Source organism: Ammospiza caudacuta, chromosome 6, assembly GCF_027887145.1.
Source record: "Ammospiza caudacuta isolate bAmmCau1 chromosome 6, bAmmCau1.pri, whole genome shotgun sequence".
Taxonomy (NCBI): domain Eukaryota; kingdom Metazoa; phylum Chordata; class Aves; order Passeriformes; family Passerellidae; genus Ammospiza; species Ammospiza caudacuta.
This window is the reverse complement of record NC_080598.1, coordinates 55,482,985-55,505,237: the sequence shown is the minus strand read 5'-3', so window position 1 is coordinate 55,505,237 and position 22,253 is coordinate 55,482,985. Positions and strand designations below refer to the sequence as shown.

Genomic DNA, 22,253 nt, shown 5'->3' with positions numbered 1-22,253 from the left:
GAGCCAATGGCTCTTTTAAAAGGACAACATGCAGTATATGGTATGGTCTCTCCAGGTCTGAATAACCATCAGTGCAGCCTTTTAATCCAGGCTTCTAGGCAAGTCAATAACCATTTTAAACACAGATTTTTACTATTACCTACTTCAAATTATACTATTTCATTTGTCTAAGATAGAGACTGCTAGTACACCTTCGCATCATGCATTAAACTCCTTTCCAGTCTATGAATGCAAGTCCAGATTAGTGCTTAATAATGCTACGTGCATCCTATGGGACAAATCTGCAAGGAAAAACACACCGTTCTACTCAAGAAATAGAAAACATGTAAATTACAATATAAAGTATATAAGGCTCAGATCTCGCAAGCTAGAGCAGTCACAGACCCAGAGACAGCATATTTCAAATTGTATCACTGGAACTTCCCACATTTTACTACTACAGAAACAGCAAAAGATGAAAGATGCCCTTAATGCGTGGTAAAGATCCACGCGGAAGAGCACATACAGTCTGTCACGTCACATACAAGCTCTGATCGGCAGAACATGAGATTATGCCTCTTAACATTAATACAACTGCTCCTGTTTTTCTACCGGTAATTCAGATCTCAGGCACTCAAAAAGACACAAATAAATCAATACATAAATGCCTTACCTTCCTATCTTACAAGCCACTGCAGTTCTCAGGTTATGAGTCAGTCATAGGTTAATCTGCAGAGGAATGACTCAGTATAAACTTTTAAACATTCATGATTTTTTTCGGACCTACAACACGGAGATTCATTCAACGCGCTAAAACGCGGCGTCGCGAATCAGCGCACGAAATGAATGGCGTGAAAACAAAACACTTTTCTTTCCGCTCACGGCAGGCAGCCGGGGATAGCGCAGCGCCGGTGCAGGCAGGCGGACTTTGCGAAAATACAACTCCCCGTGTGCCGACGAGGGGCAGCTCCGGCGGCTCCGGGCGCAGCCCCATGGCCGGGGAGCGGCGGGGGCTCCGCCGCAGCGGCAGCCGGGGGGACGCGCAGCCGGGACCGCGCTCCGCACCAGGCGCGGCGCTGCCGGCAATGCCCCTTTAAAGGCCGTCGGCCCGCCCCCAGCACTGCATATGGAGGGAGCCAGGAGCGAGCGAGCCTTCTGCATTCAAACGACACATCAAACGCCGCAAGCGCCGCCGCGGCTCCCAGCTCCGCTCCGGCCTCGCCTCCCTCCGCTCCCCGCACAGGCACACACACCGCGGGGAGCGGGGCAGAGAGCGACAGGAGCAGGGGAGGGAAGGGGGACGCAGGAATAAGTAAGAGAAAAGGGGTACCTGCAAAGCCCTGGAGTGCGAGTGCGTCCGGGCAGGAGAGTCCGCGCCGCTCCGCCGCAGGCTGATCTATCCCCGGGCACCGGCCGCCGCCGAGGTCCCGGCACGGGCTGCGGGTGCAGCGCGCTCGGCCCCTGCCTGGCAGCAGATGCCCCGGTCAGCGCTCAGTGCCCCCGCCGGAGCGCCCCCGGCTCCCGCCGCCCGCCCGGCCCCGTCCCCCGGCCCGGAGCGCCCGAGCGCGGGCAGGCGAGCGCGGCCGGTGCCGGAGCCCCGCGCGGGAGCCGCCGCCACGGCGGCAGCGAAGCTCCCGCCCTCCCTCCTCCTTCTCCTTCTCCGCCGCCCAGCCGAGCCGAGCCCCGCGGCCGCCCTACCTGCGAGCGTGTGCGGGGAGCGGGGCGGCGGGCGGCAGCTGGAGCCGGGCGAAGGCGACCGCCAGCCCGGCGGAAAGTCCCGACCGCTGTGCGCCGTCTCCCCCCGCCCCGCACTTCCTCTCCCGCCCGCTCGGGCTGGAAATCCCCGGCGAAGCCCGCTGCTCTCCCGGCTCCTCCCAATTACCGAGGGCGGGCCCGGCACAGCCGCTCAGCGCGCAGGCGGCAGCCGGGGGCCGGGCTTGCCCTGGCCGCTGGCCCCGGCTGCACCTGATGCTGCTGTCACCCCCTCCCGCGGGCACGACTCGGGCACAGGGGCCCCGCGCCCGGGGGAGGAGGCGCGGGCTGGGCTGCGGGGGACGGCGCGTCCCGCTCCGGGCCGGCGCGGAGCCGTGGGGGCTCGGCCGGAGGGCGGGCACTGCTGCTGGGCACTGGGGGAAGGAAGGGCGCGGGGGATGGAGCCGGGACGCGGGGCTCCGGTAGAGCCGCTCGCTTCCCCTGCCTGTCCCGGGGGAGGTGCAGCAGCCCCGCTCAAAGAGGCGCCTCGAACACAACAGCGTTTATCAAAGAAAATGCCACTGGGAGGAATGGGAGGGAGCGAAAACAGCAGTTGGGAGCGGGAGAAGGGTCTGGAAGAGATCAGGAGAGAGCAGCGAGCCAGAGCCGCTGGCCCCCGGGACGGGCCGGTCGGGGCGCCCCGGCAGCGCCGCCCGTGGGTGCCAGCCCCGCGTCCCGGCGGCGGGCAGGGGGTGCGGGCTGTTCCCTGCCCGGCGCCCCGGGGCTGCGAGAAGGAACCGCGTCCCCTCCGCAGGCGGCCGGGGAAAGGGGCGGCGCTGGCAGCCCATAGAACCTGTCGCTCCCGGCAGCCAGGTGAAATAAATGCCTGCGTCGTGCTCCGCTAGCTCCGCAGCGTGTCCCGACCGGGGCATGTGTTCTGCCAGTACCGGCGGTCACGCTTTCACGCGGGGCATCGTTGGCTGTCGTGGCTCGTCGTGTTCCCGCCGCCTCACCGGGCTGCGGGCAGGGAGGGAGGGAGGGAGGGGGAGAGGCGGCTCTGGCGCAGAAGCGGCGCGGGGGCTCGGCCGGAGCCGGGAATGCCCGGCCGGAGCTGGGGATGGGGGCTCAGCCGGACTCTTGGTCCGTGGTAGGCTGGAGGAGTTGCCCCACAGGGGCCTTCGGAGCCCTGGGTGCAGCGATGGGGCTGGCAGGCGGGAGAGCCGCAGCTCCAAGGAATGTGCAGAGCTGAACACGGAGAAATGTGTGGTGTTTGGCTAATTTCAGTGGGATGAGGTCACCGTCCTTTTTGGACGTTGTTTATCGAGGGATCACTAGGGAGGAACAGTTGGATGCGTGATCCTGAACGGACAAGCTTTGCGTCATAGTTGCCGCTTGCAGCATCTCCGCGCGTCCCGAAATCCATCCTGACCTGCCTCGCTCTTCATCTTCCCCGGCTCTCCGCGCCGCCCACGCTACGCTGCCCCGCAAACCTCAACATCTCCGGCACTGTACTCACCAGCCGCTAAATCACGAAGCCTGGGAGCACTGCTAATTCCCTCCTGTGCGCTGTTTTTCTCCTCATCCCACTTCTCTGCTTTCTCTCTTTCCCCCTCTCTCCCGCCTTTGCTGCTGTCCCCAGTCAAAGGCTGGCTTAGCTGTCAAGACAACTGCGGCTTTTGAAACGATGCCGTGAACCTGCCATCAGAAAGACAGTCTCAGACGGATGTCTTACATGTTCCCATCACTTGTTCAAGACTGCTGGGCTCAGGACCAGCAGAAAGGATTGTGCACCAAGCCAGGATTACTCCAGAAGCAGGGCTGCAAATAAGTTTCTATCAGAGACAAACCTGCAATTTCCTCCTTTGCCACTCTTTTTGCTGTTGTATATATGTCCTCTCGTTTTGCCCTAAAAAAAAGAAAAAATGGAGAAAACATAATAGGATTCCAGTGCCTGTAGCTCTAGCAGCTATGCTGATGTATTCTTCTCCAAAGAGAGAAAACAAAATCTTATACCATTTAAAGATGTCAGAAGTCTTTCCCCATTAAAAGAAATGCCTGTTGACGAAGGGATAAAGTGATGATTTGATGAAATACCTAGCATTTCAATTGCTTTGGTGTTTTTTTTTCTTTTTCCATATTGTGGCTCCAAAATTTTAGAGATTTCTAATACAATTATTACAGCAAGATATGTCACCAGTGTTTAGTCTTTAATTGGTTTGGAATTCTGTGTTATAACCAATGTTTTCTCTGGGGCTTAAAGTGCTGCCTCAAGGCTGCTGTGATATGCTGAACACTTCTGCTTGGCAGTATTATTTAGAATATAATTGTTGGAGGGGTAGCTACTTAAAACAGCAGAAATTATAGTAAAGACCATGGAGTAGCTCTGTATTTTAGTAAATTCTTTGAAGTAAAATAATAGTGCATTACATTGGAAAATCACCTGAGAGGAAAGAATTTAAAAAATCCACTGAGAGAAGAGTGATAATCCCTCACAAACTTGGACAGGGATACTTATCTCCACAAACTATTTGGAAGGCATAGAAGAGCAAATGGCATGTGATTATGGGAAACTAATTTCTCAGCTACAGACTGGGAGGTACCACTGGGAACTGGTAGGGCTTAAATGTTCTGGAGTGTTGTAGAAACTCGATTTCTCAGGCAAACAGTCCATGAGAGAAAATGCTATTTTAGGACTGGTATTAATAAGCAGCAAGGACCTTGTAGAAGGCCAGAGTGTTGAAACTGATCATGAACTGAGTGATCACAAACTAATCCAGCTGAAGTTAAACTGCAAGAGGGACAAATGCAGATATTTGGCTAAGACTTGGGATTGCAGAACAGCAAACTTAAAGGAATGGGGAAAATTCCTGAGGCTGACATGCTGGATGAACCCAATGATGATTTTTACTTAGAGATATTGGGAGAAGCAGCAAATAACAATTGCCAAAGCAAGGATTCATTCAAGGTTAAAAAGGCTAGAAGCAATACCCTGTGCCTAAAACAGAATAGTGAAAGAAGGAGGGTGGTGATGCTGGTAGCCTTGGGTCTGCTGCTCTGACCTTACTATGAGAGTGAGTTCCTCCATGAGAAAATGACTGTGAGCTGCCAGCAGAATGGCTATGGAAAAGACTCACTTGAGTCCATGATGCACAAAGCATGGTATTTTTAGTAGAGAGAGGGAAGTGTTAATAAGGCTTTACACAGTAGAGCTGAGGAACCTTGCTTGGTAAATTGCATCCAATTCTGGTGACTTAGGGTCAGAAAAGATTGACTCAGGTTGCCACAGGTGCAGAAGAGGAATACTGGGGTGACAAGGAGCAGAGTATCTGTTCTTGAATGGGAGCTGCAAGCAAGCAGACTTAGCTTCCTCAGCTAGCCAAATTAAGCCAAAATAGTGTGATTCAGGCAGTGAATATCAAGGAAAGAGTGTCATTTAAATGAATGTTAAAATGGTGATGCATGGTCATAAATTGGTCATGAGTATACTTAGATTGAAAAGCTTTCTAACCATTCCAAGAGCAAACAAGCAGTACTCCAGGAACAAACACCTACATGGTTTAAATCAGGGCATGATGCTTTGTTGTGTCCAAAGGGGATCTGAAGGCAGCTGAACTGCTGACCTTTGACATTGTGCTGTAATCATTCCTGAGTTCCAGGCCTACTTCTGGTCCTCTGCCCCCTCTACATTTGGCTTGTGAGGTTTTTTTCAACTGCCTCTGAGGCACTGGAAATTAGTCAGAGACAGAATGTAGAAAGGGCTGGTGACATTAAGTCATCAGGTGGTTTGTGGTGGATTTTGCTCGCAGGCATTCTGTGATTGCCAGATTTGTGTCACCACAAAACCTTTTCCCTCAGGTGAGCCTGGCAAAGAAGTGCCCTGTGTTCCCCTTGCCACCTTCTCAGAATCTTCTGGGAGATCTATTTGGTAAATACCTTGTTGCATGGCTACTGGTTATAGTCATCTCTGATATTGTGCTTGAGAGGTTTAGCCTTTTTTTTACTGCAGCTCTTAATTTTATTACCTCTTACCATAAAGGGTTTGGTGACTCTTGATGAGTGGGGATGCAGAAAGTTATTGTTGTGAGATCTCCTAAACAAAATGGCCATTATGGGTTGGTAGAGGGGGGATCAGTCCCAGTCCTTCTTCCCAGAGGGGGCATCAACAGGTTATTTTTAATTCTGGAAGCAAACCTGAGAGAAGGAGAGAGAAAGAGGGCAGCAAACCATTGTTTCTTGTGTGAATTTGCTTATTGCAATTAACAGTCATTCAGCTGAACATTTGTAATTTGGAATGGTACAGTACATCCTTATTAACCCTGCTGTTTCAGGTGCAATTTGGCACTGCTTCTGTGTGGAATGCTAACTCTTAAATGTCGTGGTTTGTGTGCTTCACATGGCTTCTCCACAGTTTCTGCAGAAGGTGGTTATGATTTTCTTTCTAATCAATATCTATTGTGGATCTGAGCAACACTTAGCAGGAGCAGGAGTTTCTACATTTCTGGCACTGAGGCAGTTTCTTGGCTTGCAGCTTCCTCATTCTTTGCTCTGGATTGAAGATGCTCATTAACAGAATAATAAAATCATTAAATTTATATTCTTTTTTATTGCTGTAGCAATGCCCAAGAGGACCTGTATTGTGGGAATACACATTCATTTGTTGCATCCCATGCATGAGGTAGGGGTTCCTCAGGGTTTATTTTAACTGCTCCAAGTCAATAATGTCTAATGTGGTAGCCCATTTGTTTAGGGGAAAAAAAATTCCCCCAGCCCAAGTTATGATTTTTACTTTAATTTCCTAAAAAGTGATGGTTTTCCAAATGACAAGCATTCAAGGTGAAACATTTCCCAGCTCTCCCAGAAGTAAGTTATATGTGCCTTTCTCCATTTGCTATGTAATATTTTTCTTTTCTTTTATTTCAAGTTAATTTTAATTCCCAAGTCAACTTTTAGAGCTACTTGACAAGGAATATTAGTATGGCATAACACAACTGTATCTCAGTAATCTTAGGGCCTTCTTACTCTGTTTTTGATACTATCAAAAATATATTGAGGTCCCCAGGCTCCCCTATTATCAAGATTACCATTGTACCCATGCCAAATTGACTTTGGAGTCAAATGAACTTTTGGAGGGCATGTCAGTGGGTTCCCAAAGAGGCCAGAGTGGTTCACGTGAATCCAAAGCTGTGCCTGGAAAAAGAGACAAGACACAGCTCCCCAGCAGGGAGTTACTGGGGCACAGCAATGCCTCAGCCATGCCTCTGCCTCTCAGTGTGGCTGCAAAATCAGAGCCGTGGTGGGAAGAGTGCAAACTCAGCAAGATCAGCTCCCCACCATGTGGAGATTTCCCTGTGACAGCTGAATCTGAATACAACTGATAAAAGCATCTTAAAGGCTGCTTTGTGCCTTCAGAGCAGCACAAAGAAGCTTTATCAGGAAGAAGGAACTGGTCCAAAAGATTTCTCCAGACATGAAGTGTCAGTTATTATGCTAGTTTGTAACTAGCAACTGCAAGGATTCTGTTGCAACCTGGCAAAGTAAAAGGCTGACATGAATATAACAGCTGTATTGATTTATTCAGATGCCCTCATTTTCTGGATGAAACATCTTTAGGTTATCCTGATATTCCTAGGATCTTTTGTCCATCAAGAGTCTCAGAATCTAATCATACCAGAGAAAAAGCCTTACCTAACATTGTCAGAAAGAGCAGGTGAGGATATTTTCTGAGAGTCTTTCATTACTGTAGAAATTGTTGCAGGCTCTTCTTCAGTAATCAATAGTAACTCTTTCTTCAGAGTGATGTAACTATTTTGCTTTCACCTTTTCTGCATGTAGTCATGGGAACACCAAACAACCTGTGAGAATCAGGCTTAGGAATTATTTGAGCATTTGAGATGATTGGGATGTGGTCACTGTATCATAATTTTCCTGGCTGCCAGCTTAGCTGTGTGCCTTACCCCCAGTGCTGTCAGAGCATCAGAACAGGTCTGAGAGGATTTTTCACCCTCCCTTTTATTGACAATGCTTTAGGTAGTTCTAAAGGGATATTTCAGAGTATTCTGAAAGGTTGTTTGAGCCTCTGGATGTTCTTTTGTTGAAGTAAACGGCTATAAAAGGTGTATTTCCAAAGCCTGAAGTATTCTGTCCTGAATTCACATGAAGCCTGACCCAGGCAGACCAGCCAGACTTCAGTACTGAAGAGATTACACAGGATGGAACCTCTGTGTGTGCTGCCCTGGCAGATTCCTGAAGAGAATCCAGTCAGGATAATCACCATATAAAGAGCAGTTGTTCTAGAAGCATAGATGAAAACACTTCTCTGGTCACAGTGGTTTCCTTTGTCTTAGCATCCATCCAGCCCTCTGGTGGATCCACGTGTGGGATTCAAGGTGTGCCCACCTGTAGGACAGCAGAAAGTCCTTCTCTCTGGCTTTTACCTCAAAGCCTGTAGTCCCTTGTTGATCTGCCTCTTGTGACTCCACAGTTTTCCTCACTGTTCTTAGCAATTTTCTCACCTTGAATAGAAAAATGGTAATTCAGATTTACAGTTTCCCAGGTACCATTCATTCTGTCTCATGACAGCATGCATAAAATGAGGTAACTAGAGAAGCAATAATTATCCAGCTGTTGGTCTGAAGACACCTCTGAGCTGGATTCTATTTATCCACCTGGGTCTTGAGAGTTAGGAGACATCAGCATATTCACTGGGTGATATTTAGAATGATTTCACTTTCTTCTATAATTTTTTATCTCAGGGGTTGGGGAGGTTTCCAACCTGTGCATATGAACAAAATGACTAAAAGTGCTCCAGGTGGTATTGGGAAGAGAGTGGCTGTCTTGGGATGAAAACAACTGGCTGTCTTAGCAACCCCCACATACTGCATTGTTAAAAACCCAAGGGCAGGTATCTAGTTTTAAATGGATCTTCAGGGAAGCATGATTATATTCAAATATTTTCCTTGCTGAGTTCCAGCATTCTCTATATCAAATATGCTCAGTTTTCAAGTAAAAAAAGTAAAATCCAAATGCTCTCAGGACAATTTCAGCCTAGCCCCTATGAATCAAGCTTGCCTTCTTCTTCCTTCTTACTGGTTATGATGAATGCTCTGCAAGGCACATTACACCCTAATCAGCATTTGCATAATCTTTACTATCTCTGTGATTGCAATATGAGGGGGTTATATATAAGCTAGACAGTAATTAACAAGAGCTAGAGAGAACCTAGTTCCAATGATTAGCATGAGGCAGCAATGATTCAAGAGCTGGGAGTCTTTCATGTGCAGCATTGGGAAGAGAGCTGCCTTGCTAAGGGAACTACTTTGAGTTTCCTCATCAGGAGGGACTATTCAGATTTTTGGGTGCACCTGTTGGATATTGTGTCAAATAATCTTCTACAATCCCACTGCAGAGGCTGCTCTTTTGGTACTGGGAGATAACAGCCAAGTTCTGTTGGCACCAGCCCACACAAGAGCCATGTCCCCCAGAGAAGGAGCCCTTCCTGCTCTTCCAATGCTGAAAAACCTGTGGTGGAAGTGGTGAAATACCAGCTAAGATTCTGCAAAGGTCTGAGCTAGGAGGATTAGAAAACTTCCCTTGGAGCCTTCAGATGACTGGAAAGGAGTGAACCCACAAAAGTGGCTGGAAGATTTTCCTCAGTAAATAAATGAGCTCCTTCTCCCAGCAGGGGCCATGGGATGTGTCTCAGTCACAGGCATCTCCCTGCTGACAAATGGCCAGAGGGGGTGGCACTTTGCTCTAGCTGCCCTTGAAACTCAGAGAGGTTCCTTAGGCTGCAGCTCCAGAAAGAACCCTTGGAGCAGCAGAAGATTTAAGGAGAGCTCAGCTTACAGGACAAACTTAGTAATCTGCTGCCAGTGTTCTAGAAAACAAGGGTTCTTTTCAAACCAAAATGAATTTTGCACTTATTTGTTTGTAAGAACAGATAATAATAGAACAGAACCTGTTGTCAAACTGCAGGCAAGCCCAGGCACTCTTGTAATTTTAGCAGATGGAGCTGAAGGAGCCCCAGAATATTCTAAGGACAACCCTCTCACTTTAATAATAGCAGGCAAATGTTGTCAGTGGGTTTGAGGACAAGGAGCTTCTGTGTTCAGCCTCAAACGGAATAGCTGAACTCTCAGGAGCCTTGGGGGAGCTGGGACAATGGGACCTCACCATTCCCTAGGTCACACCACAGCAGTTCCCAGGTCCTTCTGTTTTCATCCTTCCTAGTTTGTATCCCAGAGAGATAAGAGCGTTTTTCTGGTCCTGTACTACTTTCCTGAGTTCAGTCCTCAGTGTCTGCTCCAGCTGCTAACAAAAATGCTTCCACATTCTGAATTAAATGCTCCTCTGTTGCAGACAGATGCAAATTAAAATGCACAAAGTCTTGTGTCATCTTTGCACTGAATCAAAAGCCACAAAAAGCAAATTCTTCTTTGGCCTCGTTCTTACCTGGGGAATGCTAATTTGTCTTTGTGCCATTGCTGCAGTCTGACACCAACATAATCCAGAGCAGAAAGAGGCTCCAAACCTCTCCTGGGCTATTTAAGATGCTACACAACCATAAAGCCAAAACCCAGTATCCCTCCCTCCTCCAGCTTCCCCAGGGTATCAGGAAACCCTGATCTTATTCTGGTCTGAGGTCCAAAGTGGAAAGCTCTCACTGGTGGTATTTGCACTCACTTTCTTGGAGTTACTCCCAATCCATACTGTGGTAACTCTGTCAACTCAGCTGAGAACAGAACTATTTTTCATTAGCTGGGCCTCCCATTTCAGTGGCTGGGGAGAGAGAAGGTGGCAATCTGCATCTTTCCCTGCAGAAAGAGAAGTTATTTCCAATGGCATTGCTGCTAAAATATAGCTTTGCATCTTTTATAGACCTCAGGAAGTTCTTTATTTTTAACAAGGGCATTTCTAAACCTCAAACACATCTGAGGAACTACAAATTGCCGATTCTTACAATCTTTATTGTAAGTTTATTGTAAGTTTTGTGATATTTGGGGCTTTTTCCTCAAAGTACCATCCCTTGGAATGATGTGATTATGTAAAAACTCCCATTTTTCTTTCATTTAAAAAGGCAGTAATTTTCCTGCTCTCATGGTTATAGACAGAAGCATAAAAATATAAACTGAGCATACTGCAAAGGCTGAGGAATCAGAAGGCAAAGCAAAATTAATAGAACACATATTCTCTCCTAAACATTATAACTAGAAGTCCCTTTCCTACTTTTTTTAAAAGATCTGACTCATTATTTTTTTATTATTCAGCTTGGCAATACCATATAGATTCATTATGCTCTTGGATAAAATTCATTGTCATGCTAAAGGCTACATTGAGCCAAGAGTAACTTCACTATAAACAATTACATGTATTGTCTATTCTCAGCTTTTCAAAAACATCATCTACCCTTTACAAAAACTCTGTAACACAATGAAGACTAAAAATTTCATGTAGGCAAGCTCTAGTATATGACAAATATAAAAATTGAAAGGCACAATGGAAATAGAAGCTAATAAAACTTGAAATAGGTGAGATTTATTTCTTTAAAGTCTCACTTCTCTCATACTCACCAGACCACAGTCTGCTCTGGGTTACACTAGGGTAAACTCAGAGTAAATCCTGCAAAAATAATCTGACTTTATTGTTCACAACTTATATATTTTGCAGTGAATTGATATCAGTTCTGCTAAGTGTATTTGTCATCCCATTTCTACTTCCACCACTTATATCTAAATCTAGTAACAGCAATGTGACTGGGGGACTGAGGAAGCACTAATATTAAGCCTGTGTGTGCAACTTCAGCTTGTCTGATATCCCTTCTGCCCTGCTTCTGAATGTGTATTCTGAAGCCCTTAATGATGCAATCATGTTTTTTCCACAGGATCTGCTGCTTCTCTGAGTAAGAGATTTGAATATGAAGCATGCAGCAAGAGGGACTCCTGCCTTCCAGATCTGTATTTCACTTTATCCTTAAAGAGGAACTTGGTGCTACAGAAACCAAGCCCTGTAGAAAATAGATGAAAAGTGGGGATTCGCACACTCAGCTAGAAGGGAATCCAGGACTGCAGAGTTTAACATGCTGTGCTTCAAACACCTTCAATGAGAAGGGGAAAGCATGCAGCCTGCAGAAGAAACACTATCCAGGAGTCCTACTTGCAGTCCTCTAATTCATAACCAGAAGGTGTTATCCATTTTGCTACCAGAACGCTGTTGGCAAAGTCTTTGCTTGGATAGATGCACCCTATAATAAAAGTTGAAAGATGGATAATGAAATTTATTTCTAAAACCCCACCTAACTTCTCCCAAAAATAACAGAGCAAAGTGAAACCCTTGCCAGGTTGACATGAAGATCAATTGAGTGTTTGTGAAGCCCTCAAGAGCAGCAGTGATGAGTACCAGAGAGAAAATTTTAGGACTTGAGCTAGCACATCACTGACAAAAAGTGAGAGGAATAGAGGGCTTATATGGTTACTCTCAAATCCTCCAAAGCCAAGAGCACCTATCCCTCAAACCCTCTTTTAAAATCCTGTTTACTGCCTAAGAGAACCATCCAGCTGGGATTCAAAGGGCAGGAAAAAATATGTACCAGAGAAAAACAAATATATAGCACCCTTACTTAGGAGGAAACAGATGGCTTTTCAAACAAGCCTGGTTAACACAAAATAAATATGCAGGGCACCACACATTAAATGCTGCAGATAAAACAAAATTACTGAGAGGTCCTCTGTCCATCTTGTAGATCAAAGAAATTCAAGTTCTTCAGAAAGAATAGTATCCCACTAAGAACTGCATCATAACACTGTCTTTATTCTGACATGTTTCTGAGTCATCTGAATTTCTGAATCACCTGAACTTCAACCTCATTGTCAACTTGTTCATGTGGATTTCTATTTTGGGTTGAGGGCAAGGAGAGTGACGACTGTTTTTTTCTTTTTCTTTCTTTTTTTTTATTTTTAATTGTGTCATCCAGAGTAATTCATGTTCTCGTGCTCAGATAGAGGAGACTCTTTACATCCACTCCACAGACTCCTTGACCTAAGAGAGAGCTGCTCACAGAGCTGCAATGCTGGTGCTCTGGAGGAAGAGCTCCTCTCCTGCCACCCCAGCATCTCTGCTGTTTAACCACAGCAGAACAGTGAGGCTCAGCAGCCTGGATGCTTTTCCATGCCCTGATAGGGGCACATCTTGATGGGCATCCCCTAAAAGACACCTTACTTCACTCTCCATTTCTCAGGGATCCCATCCTCATCCAAGTCTCTCTCTCATTATAACCTCCAACTCCTGATTTTCCATCTAATCTGGCCTCTTTCTACACTGTCAATGCCTTTGCACCAAAGACCAGCCATCTTTTAATCATGTTCATTCCTGTTTTTTCTCCCTTGCACTTGTACAATTTCCCTTTATATCTCTGTCACCTCTAAGCCTGTGCCCCACACCAGCTCTCCTTGTGACACCTTTGCCAAAATAAACACCCAGGGGTGGATTATTGGAGACAACCATGCTGCAATCCAAACCATCCATGCAAACCAAATCAATCCAACCATGCAAACCAAACCTTTGTTGGTGCATGAAAACTACAAATAAAGTGTTGAAACATGATAAAAAAACATGCAGGAGCAAGGGACAGTATGTCTGTCTGTTGATTCAAGTTCACAGTTTCATTGTCCATCATGCAGTGCACCTCACCTGCACATCTTAAGATATTTATAGGAGGGTCCAAGAAGCCTGAAATCTGGGTAGAACTGCAGGGTTCAAGAATCAAGAATTTTAAAAGGCTGTGATCTGATGAAGAGAGCAAAGGAATGGGGATAATTTGGCTTGACAATTTTTTCTGCAACAGTAGGCTTGGTTTTACAGCCCAAATGAAATGGGAATGTTCTGGTGAGGGTATTTATTGAACAGGAAGTAAATCCAGACTCAGTCCATTCTGTACCCTTGAAAATTAGGTAAAAAATACAAAAATCCCAGACTTATCATGGCATAGTCAAAAGCCTTTTCTCATTGAAGAAGGTCAAGGAAAACAGGTTTGAAGATCTAAAATTCACTTAATTTCTAAAGAAAGAGAGAAAAAAGGACAACACCCAATGATTTTACCATGAAGCATTAAAAGATGCAGGTGCAAGTTAAAGGGTCCCAGTAAATACAGCATAACCTGAAGCCTTCAAAGGGATAGCAATAACACACCTCATAACCAGTGTCAAATTCTTGTGCCCTTGGAGTATTCCAGTAATAACTGGAATAAGACTGATTTTTGTCTCTAATCTTATCTTATGTGTGTCTCGTTCCCCACAGTTCAGAGAAACCCTGCTGTCTGGAATAAAGCTCTGAGAAGACAAAGACTGAACAAGTCTTGGCATGACTAGCTAAATTAGTAGGGATGGCCTGGGATGCTGAGACTCAGAGATAGGTACTGTAATATCTGGAACAATTATTCTCCCCTTTGTTGTCCCTCAAGAATCTCTAATTAGTTCATGCAAGAGATAAAAGCTCTGAAAGGCCTTCAGGATCTTCCCTTGCAGCGCAGTTCCAGCTCTGCCCCAACGCTCTGCTGATCGACAGGAGGTGAATGGATCTCTTTGTCAAGTGCTCCAGCCCCTGCCTCTTGTGTCATCTCCAGCAGCTGACACACAAACAGCACAAACAACAGCCTAACAACACAACAAAGCAGAGTTTCAGGCACCAGGCTGCAGTTTGAATTCTGAAAGGAGACAGGCACTGCCTGGTGGTGTGCAGTGAGATGGCTCTCCCATGAGAAGGGATGGATTTAGAGCTTTGGTCAGGTGGCCCCTTGCAAATGTAACTGTGGCAGTGTGAGGAATGGCCTTGTTCTCCAGCTACAACTGCTGGCCTGAAAGCTGCTGCTCTCCCTCAGCAGGGCTGGCAGAGTTGCCATGACTGGCCTGCTCAGAGGTGGGCTGGTCTGACATTGCCTGGGGCAGGTGAGGAGGGCTCAGGTGAGCTGCTGGGGTGTGACAATGGCAACCCCGGGCAGGGACCTGACCAGCTCAAACAGCTGAAGGGGTGATCATGCCTTAAACTGATGCAGTTTCTTCTAAAGTGGTAATGTATATCCAAGGATGTCTCCTCTGTTCAGTGCCTCCTAGTTTTGGTAAGTGGCATCTCGGTATAGTGGTTTTGGGATCTTCTTCTGATGTTACCTTTTCATCTCCATGCACTGAGGGGGCAAGGGTCTTCCACAGACCTGCAGATCCTCCTGGGGCTGGTGTGCAGCCATGTTCTAATTACCCCATCAGTAGAGCAATCCACCCTTCAGTGTTCTAATTACCCCATCAGTAGGGCAATCCATCCTTCACAGCAAGAAAATGCATTAGCAACTCAAAGGCACCACTAAAAGACAGGAAGGAGGCCACAAGGAATTTTTTCCCTGTACCAATCTCACTACAAAGCTGGTGAAGTTTAGCCAAGAGTCACTTGTATCAAAAGAGAATATTCTTTAACTGAAGTTAATTGTAACTCTTAAATGATGATCCAAATGATAACTTGAAATGAATCTTTACCGAATTAAACCAATAGCAGCAGAAAGGCTTGGAGATGCCAGGTGGAGCCTGCCCAGTGTTTAGGGTTCCCAGACATGCACAAAGGCAGCAGGCTGCCTTTTAAACCTTGAATGTCTTCACTGTCAGCTGACTTTGCCCTCTCTTCTGCCTCCCTCCCTCATCATCACTATGGTGACTACTGTATCACAGCCTTTGAAACTCTCCCTTTCTCTCCCTTATTCATTCTTCTTCCTTTAGCATCCCTTTTCCTTTTGACCCAATCCTGCCCTTTAAATGATAGGATCAGCTCTGGACTGAGGCTGAAGTCATCCCAGCTGTCCAGCCTGTCCCTGCTGCGTGCTTGTCTCATTGCTCATCAATCATCTCCTGAACTACCTCGCTTTGCCAAGCAACATTTTAAGGCAAACTGAAATAAGCAACAGTTCACCTTGAAACACACACTCCCAACCGTGACAGCCAGAGGACTGACAGACAAGCAGCTGTACAACAAAGGGGAGGGGAGCGAATGTCCTAAGGTAAACTTTCCCTTCTCTTAAAACAGTCTCCTCTGTAATACAGGTAATGAATGCTCATCCATCTTCCCCTTATTGATTTAATCTTATGTCAAACCTACCTTTTCACACATTCTGGAAGAGGCCCTGTTTCCCTGCACGTGTCACCCCCCATCACGTAGAGCAGCGAGTGACAGGAGCAGGGCTGGGGACCAGAACGAGCTGTGCTGCTTCTGATGCAGGGCACAGCCCCAGAGGCTCCAATGTGCTAACTCAACTTCAGCAAATCAAGTCTGAGGCTTCAGGCACAGCATCTCAGCCCTGTGTGCCCCCCCTCGATGTATTGGAAGGGAGAGAAAGTATTAAAAGCATCAGATATGTGAAGGATCAAGTACAACTGTTATTTTAACGTGACTTGCTCCCTTTCGCATTTTATACCGATTTCCTATAGAAATAAAGCTTATGAGATCAGCTGGGAAATGCACATCTCTCACCCTTCAATCTTCTTTCCCCCATTAGCCAAGTTCAAGAGCACTTAATAGAAAGTACAGTCCTTCAAGCCTAAATTAATTTTTACAGGATTTATAAAAAATAGTGGCCGGGAAGCAGAGACCATGGTTTGGACTTTCCCAAGCTGACCTCTAATGATTTTGCTCCTGTCACCCTATTTCTAGAATATCACTTTGCTTTAAAATCCTTTAAGGGGGGGTGGGGGGGGAGGGAGTGGGATGTCAGGGGTGAATTATGTGTGGAATGTTGTAAGGGCAAAGCAAAGGGGAAGCACAGTGCCATGGTGAGTACAGCAGTGCATCAACCAACACCATCCACAGCAGCCACTGTGGTGCTGCTCAGGGAAAGGCCAGACAGGATCCTCACGGCCCCCTTGGGCAGCATGCCATGGGCAGGCACAGGAATAGGAGGGGAATAGGGCAGGATATTGCAATGCCAAAAACAGTGTGAAAAAGGCAGGAAGCCTCATGTAGCTGTGTAACTGTGTCACACTGCTGGGACCAACAAGCTTCTCCTGAGCAGCTCACCCTGTGGTCCAGTCAGGGACTAACCAAGCCTGGCCTAAAGGTCTGAAGTCTGACTTAATACAAGCCATAAAAGGATACTGTAGATTAGGGATATGTCATCCAGGAAATGTCTAAATATAGCTTTACATGAAATGAACACAGGGTGCTGACAATGACTGCCACGAACACGCGACCTTAGGATAAGGATGAAAAATTAATCAATTAAAAATGTATAATAAGAGATAGCAGCCACTGAGGAAGTGCACAGCACAGTACAAAGGGCTGATTGAATACCAGGGAGCAGCTGTGGCTCAGTTCTTCCACCTTTAGCTGCTGAGCCATGCAAGTCCTGGTTCCAGTGTTAGGAACTGTCCCTGCTGTGGTGCCCTGGGGTGAGCCCTGTGCTGCCTAGAGCTGTGGGAAAGAGCTGCACAATGCCAGCAGCAGGAGAAGGACATTCCCTGGCTGGATTGTGGGCACTGGAAGGATGGTCAACAGTGGAGATGGGCTGTTGTTGGGCCCCATCTCTGGAGCACAGCAAGTTCTGGAGAGTGTTGTGGTTAATGAGATGTGAGAGACCGTGAGAGCTCATTGATTGTGGAGGAGTGGGGTGAGGCATTGCCCTGTTTCCCTGGAGCTCCCCAAGTGCTGGGAGTTGTCACTGCTCAGCCACAGCCCTGCTGTTATTTATGCTGACAGCAGCAGCTCACACAGCCCCTCAAAGAGAAGGTTCAAGTCAGGGGAAGGGATGGGTTAAAAAGCAGGAGGAAATGACAAGACAATCTCAAGAGAAACCTGGAGCAGCAGAAAAACACAGAGGCTGTAAAGTGCAGAGAAGATGGAAAGGAGGATGAAAGGCTGAAGGCAGCAGAGCAGCCGTGGGGAGGTTAGGAAGGCAGAGTGGCTGAAGAACATGGAAGTTTCAGGGCAAGACATGCTGTATGCTTTATGCAGAGATAACAGTAGATTTGAGTATAATTAACTTAAAAGTCAATACTGCCCTTTCCATGATAGGAACATAGATCTGCAGAGAAACAGGCTTCATTATTTTTCCTGCTTACAGGATGACGTACTCGCAGGGAAAGTCACTCTCTGCTGGCTCTTGTAAGGTACCAGAGGTGACAACAACTGTCCATTTTGGCAAAAAGGGAAAAGGTTATTTTAAATGGGCCACAGGAGATGTTGTTCTCCTTTGTTTCTCCAGAGCTAAAATAAAAGATGAGCACAGAAATGGAGGGCAAGAGGAAAGAGGTGCAGAAACAGAAAAGACAGCAGCTGTTGTGGTGCTGACTCTTCCCCTCTATCTCATTGTGAAAGGAAGGGCACAGCTCACACTCTCACCATTTCCTCTGAGATGATTGGTACCAGCATTGGTATCTGAGCAGTGCCCTGATGATTGGTACAGATCAGGGCACTGCTCAGCCTTCCTTTGCACCCCTGCAGCACTCTAACAAAAATGCAATCTTGGCTGCCTAATCCACTCTCTGAAATAGGGGCACAAGCAGACAGAGAAGAGGAAACAGGGAGAGGGAAGAAAGAAAATAAGAAACTGAAACCCAACAATGAAGACATTGGCTAGATCCTTTCCTTCAATTCCCTTAACTATATAACTTTTCTAAAATGAAGTAGATTACACACATTTTAATGACTTAGTTGTTTCTGGAGTTTGAGAAGTGCTTGGGCAGGGCAGACCTGAGAGTTAACAACTCCCCCAGAAAGCCCAACATGGGCAGAAATTTCACTCATTATTTAGCCTTTATTAATGACCTCTTAGTTTGCCATGTGAATCTACAGAACCCTGAGTCCGTGACAACAGGCCTTTTGTGCTAATCAATTCTGTGGTTTTTTAATAATTTCATTAGATTTGTTTTTTAAAAAAATCTTGTGGAGGGACTGAGTTCAGCCCTGGGTAACCCCAAATACCTTATATCTCTTGATTTTTATATTTTCATCTCTCTGTATTCAACCACAGTTAGTTCTGCTATAATTAAATGTTGCAAAACTGCTGCATTTAGAAGCACCCAAGAAAGTCCTCACTGCCCATGGCTGGAGCCTGTGTTTGGGGCATTTTGTTCATGGTGGTTTTGTATGATAGGCTGAGGGTCACAGCTGCCAACTCCTCTCTCGCTGCATTTCAGTGGTGTCAGTCCCACCTCAGCCATCCCAGCACAAACACTTACTCTGAGAGTACAAATGCAAGGAAAAATAAGTTGTTAAAATATTGACCCTGCAGTATGGAGTGAAGCAGAGAGTCTCCTGAGAAATCTTCCTCTGCTGCATTTTATTAAACAAAAATAACCTGCAGAGGCCAGCGAGTCGAATATTTGCCCAGGCCCCAGTGAAGAGATTTGATTTTTATTGTACTCTTGCCTCTTTCCTGTGAAGGAAGGAGGATTAAAACACCTCCCCAGGTGGACAGGGGAGTCTGAGCAGGGCCCAGTGTCCAGGTGAGGCAGCTGACAGTGGGGGACGGTGCTGGGGCTGTGGGGCAGAAGGGTGAGGAGCAAAGAAAAGCAGGCAGGCTTTCTGCAGCACTCAGTGACACACCTGCATGGAGCCACCCAAAGGACTGATCCTCCAGGATATTGTATACATCCTAACTTTATGCTAACAGAGCTGAAACAGAGCTCAACAGACATTTGCCCCCACTAAATTTTCATGAGTCAGCCAGTTCTTTGTTTTGCTTTGGATCCATCATTTTTGTAATAACCTGGCCATTGCTCCAAGAGGTGCCCAGAGCTGAAGGACTGTTCAAGCTGAGGAGCAGGGGTGGGCAAGGACCACACCAGCCCAAGAACTGAACCAGTAGTCCTTGACAAAACTAAATCATCACCTAATACTTTTTAATGTATTTTTTTCAAATTGTAGAGTCCAAGAATTAAATAAAAGTTCTTGTGTTTTCTTAGGTCCCCCGACGAAGAGAGGAATGATGAATATGACTCCATGTTCTTAGAAGGCTAATTTATTATTTTATGATACTATATTATATCAAAGAATACTATACTGGACTATACTAAAGAATACAGAAAGGATACAGACAGAAAGCTAAAAGATACTAAAGAAAAATTTGTGACTTTCTCCTCAGAGTCCAACACAGCTTGGTCCCTGATTGGCCAATAAGTAAAAACAATTCACATGGAACCAATGAAACAACTGCCTTGTTGGATAAACAATCTCCAACCACATTCCAAAGCAGCAAAACACAGGAGAAGCAAATGAGATAATGTTGTTTTCCTTTTTCTCTGAGGCTTCTCAGCTTCCCAGGAGAGAAATCCTGGCAAAGGAATTTTTCCAGAAAATATGACAGTGACAAAAGTTATCTAGAGACTAAAGTGTATGTATTGGTCTCTCTAGATTCTCCCCAAGCCCCCAGAGGTGATCCCTGTGATACTGGGAGTTCAATGCCTCACAGAAAGACACCAGCCCCTTTCAGTTCATTTCTTGCTCTTCCATGGAAATATCCACTTTAATTCTCTTCATTTCTCACCCCTCAGGCAGACTTATCTGCATCTTAACTTCAGAAGGCTACTTTGGGGAAATTATTTCACACTGTGATGTATTTGGGATGTTCAGGATTTTGCAGTGAGGGCTGGCCCATTCCTTTATTAAATAAGGAGTCATCAGCATGTTTTCAAACTGCTCAAGCATCAGCACAACCTGAAGTCCTTCCTCACACATCAGTGGCCAAACCCAGCCCAGAGCTGCAGCTCCCAAGGTGGAAAGCATGAAGCTACCCTACTTCTTGGTCATCAGCTAAAAAACAGATCACAAGGCAAGGCCCAGGCATGATGTGTGCCACTAACATTCAAAATGAACAGCTGCTTGTGGGTCACTAAAAGCCCTTCTTTTTCTCTATCTAAATTAAGCATTTCTTGGGTTATTGCCAAATCTTTTTCACCTTCACATGCAAGAATTGCAAGAGGAATTTTTATTTAGGTGACAGAATATCCCTGGGAGAGCTGGGAAGCCCGTGCTTCTTCAAACACAAATTGGCACATGGGTTTCCACAGGCCAGCACTGCTTGAGACTGTGTGAGCAGTGTCTGGGGAAGCTGAGACACGGCAAAGGAGCAGCTTTCCTCCTGGACATGTAGTGTTTCCAATAAAAGGATGTTCTGTTCCCTGCCACCTCTAAAAACAACACTGTTTCTGTCACCCCCAGGTTTGTTTTGCTACGTCTGATATTTTTAAATTGTTTATTAAAGCACTGCTGATTTAATTGGCTGTTTGTAATAGCATGAGATGTGTGCTGCTGGCTCGAGCCAGGAGCCAGAAGGCTTCTCCCACCCCACTGACATTGCCAGGCCCCCGTGGCTCACAGAAAACCCCTTTCCAGCACTAAACCTCCTTCATGTGGTTCCATGCCACCACCAGCTGGGGTGAAACCGCTGTGAGAAGGTCCCTCAGAGTCTGAAATCATGCGCTATATCACCTCGCTTTAATTTCACCGTAATTATCAAAATTTTCCTTCTAATCCTCTTGCAACCACAATATAGAAAGAGTTTATGTAAAAGTCTCCTCTCCTCTCCTCATTGCACTTACCAGAATAATGATGCTGCAGGACCATTGCACTGGAAACTGTTATAAGGAAAACTCATTAAATTTCATTGCAGAAGTGATCAAATATGAAATGTATAGAGCAAAATAATTTCAAGGAAAGATCCTCAAAGAACCCTTTTCAGGAAAATGAAAATGCAGCTGTTTCCAGAAGAAGAGAAGACTGTGCTTATGTAGTTACAATGCTAAAACAAATACTAATAAAATATGGAAATCATCTTTGTAATACTTAAATGAAGTCATTGCTAATGAAGTGACTACTTACACAAAATACACTAAACAAAAACAATGTTAAAAATACAGTATTAAGATATAAATACACAAAAGGGCAATTCTAAATTAAGTCAACTCTTTGCTTAATGCAATTCTTATAAAAATTACACTTTTCCAGAAGGATACCTAATTCCCAGCATGTAATTTTTCACCAGGCTATAGAATAAGAATGAATAAATGGTTGTTTACACAGTTTAATTAACGCTCCATATCTCACATCCACAGATAAATGTTTGGGACTCATGGTCTCTAGCAATGTGAGCAAGCTGCCAGGTCTCCATTTCACTCTCTCTGTCCTTCTTCCTGCCTTTCTTCCTGTCATCCTGCTCGGTCCAAAGTCACTTTGCAGAGGAATGGGTGACGTTGATGTCCCCCTATGCCATGCTTTCCCCAGAACCAAAAGCCAATAACATTCCATGAATCCTGTGTCACCTTTATGGAGGAGGCAAAAGTTGAGGAAAGGAAAGTGAAACTAAGAAAAGTACTCACTCCTTTTGAGGGGGAGGCACCAGCCCCTGGAAAAGTCCTTATTAGACAAAGCCTTCCTTCTGTTTCCAAATTCCTCATGCAGAAATGCAGACGAGAAAAATTTTCCTCCTCTCCTTGACAAAAGAAATGGGGATGTGCCCTATAAGAAAAGCTGCTGAAGGAAAGTCAGCATTGGCACAAGAACAAATGGGTCTGAGCTGGCCACAAATCTGTTTAAGGTGGCAGCGAGAAGCTGGTGGC

At 45.9% G+C, this 22,253-nt stretch overlaps 1 protein-coding gene across 1 annotated transcript in view; it reads right to left on the bottom strand.

The window, feature by feature from the left end:
- TRAF3 (TNF receptor associated factor 3) overlaps positions 1-1,794 on the bottom strand; it is a 69,514-nt gene extending 67,720 nt beyond the window's left edge. The window contains exons 1-3 of the mRNA XM_058806789.1: positions 1,678-1,794; positions 1,310-1,444; positions 653-708 (exon numbers count right to left, since the gene is read on the bottom strand). The gene's annotated coding sequence lies outside the window, so the exon portion shown is untranslated. The remainder of the gene's footprint in view (positions 1-652; positions 709-1,309; positions 1,445-1,677) is intronic.
- Positions 1,795-22,253: the final 20,459 nt, after the last annotated feature.